The sequence below is a fragment of the Lacerta agilis genome, chromosome 8 (genome assembly GCF_009819535.1).
Source record: "Lacerta agilis isolate rLacAgi1 chromosome 8, rLacAgi1.pri, whole genome shotgun sequence".
Lineage (NCBI taxonomy): Eukaryota > Metazoa > Chordata > Lepidosauria > Squamata > Lacertidae > Lacerta > Lacerta agilis.
In genome coordinates this window covers 25,472,184-25,481,496 of record NC_046319.1, presented here as the reverse complement: position 1 = coordinate 25,481,496, position 9,313 = coordinate 25,472,184, and the positions used below count along the sequence as shown (strand labels likewise).

The following is a 9,313-nucleotide window of genomic DNA, read 5'->3' as shown; positions in this document are numbered from 1 at the left end:
TAAAGGGACCCCTGACCATTAGGTCCAGTCGTGTCCGATTCTGGGGTTGCGGCACTCATCTCGCGTTACTGGCTGAGGGAGCCGGCGTACAGCTTCCGGGTCATGTGACCAGCATGACTAAGCCGCTTCTGGCAAAGCAGAGCAGCGCATGGAAACGGCATTTACCTTCCCGCAAGAGTGGTACCTATTTATCTACTTGCACTTTGACATGCTTTCAAACTGCCAGGTTGGCAGGAGCTGGGACCGAGTAACAGGAGTTCACCCTGTCGCGGGGATTCGAACCGCCAACCTTCTGATCTGGAAGCACCAGAGACTAGTTGCTGCCACACTGAATAATCAATTCCTTGCAACTGAAGAGTTCTGGAGGACTTGAAAGTGTGACCACAATTTTCTGACATTTTGGTTGGCCTAATAAAAGTATTGAAGTGTGTTCATATTTGGTTGCATTTGCAAATGTAGATACACACATGTGTATAAATGTAGATGGCCAGTTTTAAGGAACACAGGAACAAACCGCTATTCTGAATAATGCTTTTTGTAGGGTAGGGTAGGGAACACTGGGGATGAGTTTATGGAACTTTGATGGCCCAAAAAAGTTTGATAGATGCAGCTACAATCAGGGCCATGAGGCAAGGTGGAGTGACTGCCTCAGGCGTCAGGATCCGCAGTGGCACTGGCAGCAGATCCCAATGTAGACTTTTATTCCCCTTTTGTTCCTGAGGGAATTGGGTATGTTTGGCCTGGAGACCGACTGGAGATACGATAGCCCTTTTCACATAACTTAAAAGGGCTGTCACATGGAAGATGGAGCAAGTTTGTTTTCTCCTGTTCTGGAGGGTAGGACCGGAAACAATGGATTCAAGTTACAAGAGGAGAGATTCCAACTAAAACATTAGGAAGAGTTGTTTGACAGTGGAACAGATTCCCTTGGGAGGTGTTGGACACTCCTTCCTTAGAGGTTTTTAAGCAGAGGTTGGAAAGCCATCTGCCATAGTTGAGATTCCTGCATTGCAGGGGGTTGGACTAGATGACTTTTGGGACCCCTTTCCAACTCTATGATTCTATGTAGATCTCCACTTATTCCTTCCCTGGTGGGGAAGGGGAGAGGTCGCCATTTTGTGGTTTCCTCAGGTGCCAAAATGTCTCTGGCATACCCTGGCTACAGTCCACCCTCTCTGCTTTCCTTCCCAGCTGTCCCACCTAAGTTTGATCCCCAGCAAGTTTTCTGCACACACCTCACTCCTTACCTCAGTCGGTAGAGCACGAGGTCATTTCAGGGTTGTGGGTTTGAGCCCCATGTTGGGCAAAAGGAGTCCTACATTGCAGAGGGTTGGACTGGATGACCCTTGTGGTCCCTTCCAACTCTACAATGCTGTGATCCATTCTAGCCATAGGAGCCAACTCCCAGGGGCCATGGGGCTTTTGCCCCCCACCATAATATATTTGAGGTGCAGGGGCCCTCCCCCCAAAAAAAGTTAATGGGCATCTCCAAATATGGTTTGTGTGCTGCATCATGCGATCGATTGTGTGGGGCGGGAATTACCTGCCTCCCCCCAAAAAATTGTTTTTCAAGTTGGCGTCGCTGATTCTAGCAGAATCGACCCTCGGAGAGAACTGCCATCCTATTGAAGCCTACCCACGTCTACTCAGAGTAAACTCCGCTGGAGTTCAGCGGGTCCCACTCCCTGGGAAATTGCATCTTTGCAAGGGGCTCTCCCTCTGCACATCTTTGCAAAGCGCTTCTCCCAGTCAAAGCTGAGCTGAAGGACAAACCGTACAAGCCATTAACACCCGCCCCCCCCCCAAATACATAAATCCCGATGCCGGTCCCTGATCCTTAGGAAGTGCGGTGGGTGGGAATGCAGAAGAACGCCTTCCGTCCACGTGCGGATCCAACCACGGCTGCATCTCCCGCAGTCCTCTTCTTCCTCCTCCTCCTCCTCTTCCTCCTCCTCCTTCCTGCTCCCTCCCGGAGGTACATGAAGGCTGCTCCGCTGCTCACCCTACCGGCCGGCGCCGTGGCTTAGTTGGTTAAAGCGCCTGTCTAGTAAACAGGAGATCCTGGGTTCGAATCCCAGCGGTGCCTGCAGAGGGGTCGTCTCTGTTTTGCCTGCGCTCGCAGGACGTGGCCTTATTTTTATGCCCACCCGCCCTTCTCGGCTGGAGAAAGAGCGAGAGAGGCGCGCTCGGATCCTCCGCCTCCTTCGCTCCAGGTGCCGTTTAAAGGTTTTGCTGCTGCGCGCCACTTTGCAAGAGGCTCGTGGCCAGGCGCCCGCTTTGCAGGATGCCCGATGCCCTTCGTAGGCTCCCTTAAGAGCAGCCCCCACGCCCCACTCCCCGGCAGCAGCCCCTCCGCGGATCCACGCGCGGAGGGGGGGGAGCGAACCCACAGCCGAGCCTTTTGCGATTGCAGTCACGAATAAATGTACACCTTTTTGCAAAAATGGGCTATCATAACAAGAGAAATAATCTTACGTGTGCCAGTAGTTTGACATCTTGCAGAAAATACGTTCAAATTTTTTTATTTTTTTTACACGGAAGTGTGTTTGTTTCCTGCACCTTTAAGACTTGAACTGCCGATTTCTCTCTGTGTGTGTTTCTCCTTCCTTTAAACAGGGCCACTTTTTAACTATGCAAGGCATAGGGGGAAACACCCTTCAGCTCCTGTGGATGACCCTCTTTATTCTTTCATGTTTCATATTCTTTCATGCTTCCTTCCTTGTTGCTTAACATGTTGAAGAGGATGCTCAGCAGATGTCCACTGGTGACGCATTATTCTTAAGACAGGCACACACAGAGAAACTTGACAAGGCATGGTATGTTTTTCAGAATCCTGCTTATTCCGACCACGCAGACTTTGAAGGGAAGAGTGTTTGTCACATCGTTCTACATTCATTCATTCATCTATTTATAGTCATGTGTTTGTGTAGTTGTCCAGATTAATCCGGAACCACTGCTGTCCCTGCTTATTTCCTTGCCGTCATCAATACAGGCAAAAACTCGCAGAGGGGCATACATCAATATGTGCCAGGAAATGCTTTATCAAGTCGATTAATCCAACCCAAAGGGTCAATCCAGTTTAGGCTACAACCCTCACTAGGGAGGAACTCCCATCGGATTCTGTGAAATTCACTTTGGATAGTGGTCAGAAAGTGTCACACAAGCAAAGCTCAGTGATGGGGAGGCTTGTCCCTTGATGAGGTTTACAGACTTTATTCTGGCCTCTTTCCCCGTCCTCCTATTCAGAGCCTCCGAAGCTGCCCATTTCCTCATTATGCCAAAGATGGGTACTTGCACTGACTGGACCTTATGTCACCATAACACTTTCCTACCTCCCCTGTACTATCATTACTTAGGGTCATGGGCATAGCCAGGCCTTTTGTTAGGAGGGACAGAACCTCAGTTTGCTATGTATTTTTATTTTTATTGATTGGGGGGAAGCTGCCTCCCCCTGGGCTATGCTCATGCTTAGGGTTGCCCTGTGGTTGATGGCTTAGTAACAATCCTACCCTGGTCTGACCAGCATAACTCAAGGGCAATATTGCAGCCTTACAGCACCGTCTTGATTATGTCTACTCAGAAGTGAGTCCTGAATTCATTGGGGATCATACCAGGCAACTGTGGTTAGGATTGCAGCTTTAAGTGAGTACAGTCATACCTTGGATCTCAAATGCCTTGGCTCCCAAACGATCAAAACTCGGAAGTGAGTGTTCCGGTTTTTGAACAACTTTTGGAAGCCGAACATCCGGCACGGCTTCCATGGCCTCCGATTGGCTGCGGGACACTCCTGCAGCCAATTGGAAGCTGCGCCTTGGTTTTTGAACGGTTCTGGGAGCCGAACAGACTCCCGGAACACATTCTGTTTGGGAACCAAGGTACGGCTGTAAATGATTTCTTAGATGCTAACACAACCACTGGTAAAAATGTTGTCTGGGTTACTGCGATTACAGTAAGCCCACAACTTACGTACATGCTTTTAACTTGTGCGTATTCAGCTTTACATGTGTGGCAAACAAACAAACAAACAAACAGGGGCAGAAACGGGGCAGGCTTACGGGGGAAATGACTTTGGCAATCCCACCTGCCATCCAACCCAATGACTATATTGGTTTTGGCTTTATGTGTGATCCCCAGAACATGCTAAGTTGCAGGCTTGCTGTACCATATGAACCAAGCCCTAAGTCTCAGAAAGAGGATCTCCTCCCATAGAGGATGATAGGTGTTGAGTCCTGCAAGGTTGTGGTGGGCTGCTGGAAACTCCACTGCAATGTGAAGTTCATGTGGTGGGGTGTGTGTGTGTGATAGAGCCCCTTCTATAGTGACCTCCAGATTGTGGAATCCCCTCCCCTCCTAGATTTGTCTAACCTCGCCAATGAACACATTTCAATGGCATGTCTAAATGTACTTGTTCCCACAGGCCTTTGTGGGTGGGTGAACCCTTGGGATATGTAATCCCACCCCAGGACTGTGTGGTGAAAGGTGGAATGTAAATGCTAACAACAACAACAACAACAACAACAACAACAACTTGGGTGGCTTGCACTGGAAAAGTCCACAGGGGCTTTGTGAAGAATAGTGTAGATCAGGCTTCCTCAACCTCGGCCCTCCAGATGTTTCTGACCTACAACTCCCATGATTCCTAGCTAGCAGGACCAATGGCCAGGGATGCTGGGAATTGTAGTCTCAAAACATCTGGAGGGCTGAGGTTGAGGAAGCCTCGTTTAGATGCTTGAAGCAGAAATTTAGCCTGTGGGACTTCAATATTCCTGGAATATTCTGGCACTTTTCCTGCCTACAGAGCAGTCTCACAGGAGCAATAGGCCAACTCCACTTCTGGAGTATGTTCTCTGTTTTGGGCATATTTAAAATGGCTTTGCAAGCATTTTCAAAATGGACTTTAATTTTCTTTGTTAAGATGCCAAAGATCAATTGGTTGTGAACGTGTATAAAGAACAAAGTGATGGGGAAGGAGAGTTGAAAACATGAGGACAATCAGTCTTCTCCGAGGGGTGGTTTGGCAGAAGGAAATACTGTGCAATTCAGGGACTCTTCTGAAGTCAAATGGTGTACAGGTATGTCACATAAAATTAAAACAGGTAGAAAGAACAAAGAGCAGCATCGCCAAGTACTTTTCCTGAAAAGGACAGGACTGCCAAGGAGGGAATGCTTGCGGTAAAGGAGTCACAAACAAAAGCGGCAACAGAAATCAGAGCTGGATGTAAATCTCTTAGAAGCTTGGCTGTCACAGGTATGGGACTCCATTCCTATGGACAAATTAATGGCCTTATAACAAGAGCACTGCTGTACATTCAATGGACCACAACTGGGATTGCTTCATGTTATATTTCCTTTCTCTCTCTCTCTCTCTCTCTCTCTCTCTCTCTCTCTCTCACACACACACACACACCCCATGAACAAGCCATGGCTAGATTTTATATGGCTTACAGGTGGGTGGGGAGAGATTTGCAACAAAATAAATTGCATTCTGTACAGGATTCTATTAACTATTAAAAGGCTTGGAAGCAGACATAGAAAACAATAAATGCAGCCTCTTAAAGTAGACCAGGATCACTTAATACTGTCATGTTATGACTTTTGAATCAGAGTAATCATAAAAGCCACAATATAAATCAGTTGTTGGAATAAGGAATGACAGGGAAGTGGGGAGATGCTTGTGCATTATTGTTCCAGCTGTTGCGTGGTTTGGTCAGAAGTGAAAGCAGCACTTGGGGAACTCCTCAGAGAGTTGAAGGGCAAGGAGTGGATGTGAGGGCAAGATTTACTGGTACTGTATATAAAGATTTATATAAAGTTAAAGGTAAAGGTACCCCTGACCATTAGGTCCAGTCGCAGACGACTCTGGGGTTGCGGCGCTCATCTTGCTCTATAGGCCGAGGGAGCCGGCATTTGTCCGCAGACAGCTTCCGGGTCATGTGGCCAGATTTATATACCGTACCTTAAAAGGAGCCTATTAAGGCCCCATCTGCACTATACATTTAAAGCAGTATTACCCCACTTTAAACAGTGATGGCTTCCCCCAAAGGATCCTGCAAATTGTAGTTTGTTAAGGGTGCTGAGAGTTGTCAGGAGACCCCCCCCCTTCTGTTCACATAATTACATTTCCCTGGAAAATTAGGAGTCAATGGTTAAACCACTCCGATAACTGTTGATATGGGAAGAGGTGGTCCTTGGCATATTGTGGTCTTGAGCTGTTTAAGGCTTTATAGGTCAAAACCAACACTTTTAATTGGGCCCGGAAACTAATTGGCAGTCAGAGTAGTCATGCCAGGATTGGTGTTATATGCTCAAGCTGTCTTGCCACAGTGAGCAAGTAATTCCTGCAATCATTGAGTGAATACAGTAAGCCTGTGTGTATCTCAAGCCAAAATCACTTATAGTCAAAACCCATTGGGTGGGACTGCCAACATCATTTTTCCCAGAACCCCACCTCTTTTTCTTTTTTTAAAAAAATGCTACACACACAGGTTAAATGCAAGTAAATGGTGGGCTTAAAGTACTTCTGTCTGAATTAATGCTTTCCTGTCCAATCTCTCAACATTATATCTGTTCTGAATTTTAGATTGGTTGGTTGATTTTTACTGGACTCTGTCTTCTGTTGCTTTATTGTAACTTTGGAGGTATTTGTTTTATTATTTCAAGGCCTTGGGCAGTAGCCACCAGTAATGTGTAGTTCTGCTCTTTATTCCAAACAAAATAAAAAAAATTCTTTCCAGTAGCACCTTAGAGACCAACTGAGTTTGTTCTTGGTATGAGCTTTCGTGTGCATGCACACTTCTTCAGATTCGACTATGGCAGACCAACACGGCTACCTATCTTTATTCCAAGTAATTTTTTAGGCTGGAGGTGTCAAAGGAACTCAACATGCTCTGCAGTAAATGATGGTTGTGTACACAACATACATTCAAAGCACATTTCACTCCCCACCCCCAGAAAAGAATCCTGAGAATTGTAGTTTGTTAAGGAGGAGAGAAATTGTAGCTCTGAGTGGGTAAACTACTGTCCCGGGATTCTTTTTTTGATGGGCATGTGCTTTAAATGTATGGTGTGTATGCAGCCCATCATGGTTATCCAACTGTGATCTTAGGGGAGCTGGGAAATCTAAACGGGTCTGCAAATATATATTGATAATCTTAACAATGTGCACTTTATACAAGGAGTTTAACAATATTGATTTGTGCTGCCTTGGTAACAATTAGAGAAGGCTACTGAAACCTTTCAAGGGAGAAATGATTCCCCCCCCCCCAAACAATTGCTCTAAAGTAATTGGTAATATAAAGCAGGCCTGCCACAATATAAAATGCTTGGCTAGGTGGTGGAACATTGCTTAATTTCTAGCAAAAGGGATTGTGGGGCTCAGTCTCCACTAGCCTGTCTAGAAAGAACACCGTCTGATCAAGCAGCTCGTCTCCCTGATTCCTGCTGCATGGAGACCCTGCATTGTATGCAGCTAAATTATGCTCACATTAGCCCCACTGAAATTAATGGACTTGTGTTTGTCGTGTCCATTAATTCAAGTGGATTTACCATGAGTATGAATAACTTTGGATACAACCCTCTGTACATTGCCCTCTGTACCTGCTCAAGAGGGCTTTCGCTTATTTTTACTAATATCTTCCAGAGTCAAACCTTGAAAGCACTGAAAACAAAGGCCAATGAGCCCTTATATAAAATAAACCCTGCAGTGGAATAATCAGAATAGTTCATGAGAAGGAACAGTCTTGCAGATTTAGGAGTTGCCTCTTGCAGCCTGGATGGGTTGGAATGACAAATTGCTAAGTGCAAGATCAAGTGTCAATTCAGAGGCGCTGTAGCCTGTTGCCTGTTGCGAGGACTCCGGCTAAACTCCAGCTCTTTCAAATAAAAAGCACACTTGACATTATCTTCTGAAGACCAATTCTTTAGGAAAAAACACAGAATAAGAGACCTTTGGCCCAAACATTAGTGGTAGCACTGAATCACTGACATGCTATTTACCAACCTACCATCCATTGTTTGTTTGTTTCTTTACTTTTACTAAAAAGCACTTGGATGTTCAGCCACCCTTGTTTAAACTGCTAAGTGTGAATTACCACAATGTTCTTCCTGTCACTTGTACCATGCATAGATAATTAAAGCATTAGAGAGAAAAGAAGTCATTAATGGCAACGTTTAACCCTGATTTATTTCACAATTGATGGTGGTGGTGTAGCTGTTGTATGCAGAGGAACCCACAGCAGTTGTTCATCTTGCAGGAACAAGATGCTGCTACTAACAGCTCATTATCATATATTCACAATTTGTCAGGGAGCCTGCTGTAAGCATCCACTCTGCATGTGGGGAAAGCATCACCCAAGGAGGCTACAACTTTAAGGTACTGCTGCTGTAAATCTCTGGGCTAGTGGGTGGCTGAGCAACCTACAGCTTCCGGCTCTTATCATGGAAAGTAGAAAACCACCAGCAGACTAGTCACCACTAGAAGAATCACCCCATCCTCTCTTTGCATGAACCCTCAGTGAGGGCCAGCTGGCCCAAGAAGGCAGATGGGGCACTGCCCCACCAACTTCAGGCTGCCCTCAGCCAGCCTCCCACCTGCCTACCTTCTTACTCACAAGGAGCTCAGGGAGTGGAATAGCTTGTCTCAGTGTATCTGAAGAAGTGTGCATGCACACGAAAGCTCATACCAAGAACAAACTCAGTTGGTCTCTAAGGTGCTACTGGAAAGAATTTCCTATTTTGTTTCGACTATGGCAGACCAACACGGCTACCCACCTGTAACTCCTCCTAATAGTATGTTCACATAACCACTAACTCCATAGCCACTAGTTTTTGAAGCCACATTCACACAGTGTTAGCCACAATTCACATAGATCCCATAGTTTCTTATCAAATACTGTATTTGATGCATTTCTCCCCAAAACAGCTTCAATTCTACTAGAAAACTGGATATGGAGTGTAAGCAGTAATGTAAGCATTAGGTAAATAGGTACCGCTCTGGCGGGAAGGTAAACGGCGTTTCCCTGCGCTGCTCTGGTTCGCCAGAAGTGGCTTTGTTATGCTGGCCACATGACCCGGAAGCTGTATGCCAGCTCCCTCAGCTAGTAAAGCGAGATGAGCGCCGCAACCCCAGAGTCAGACACGACTGGACCTAATGGTCAGGGGTCACTTTACCTTTACCTAAGCATTAGAGACGGGGTCACATAAGGAAGGCACTCATAGCTCCATAATTAATATTATTCCACTGTAAAGTGGCACTGTGGGTTATACCACAGAGCCTAGGGCTTGCCGATCAGAAGGTCGGCGGTTCGAATCCCCG

The 9,313-nt window shown here is 46.3% G+C and overlaps 1 non-coding gene across 1 annotated transcript; it reads left to right on the top strand.

Moving 5' to 3' along the window:
• The first annotated feature begins 2,012 nt into the window (after nt 1–2,012).
• Nucleotides 2,013–2,086, top strand: TRNAT-AGU. Its single transcript has one exon. It is a non-coding gene; the product is annotated as a tRNA-Thr (tRNA).
• The last annotated feature ends 7,227 nt before the right edge of the window (nt 2,087–9,313 follow it).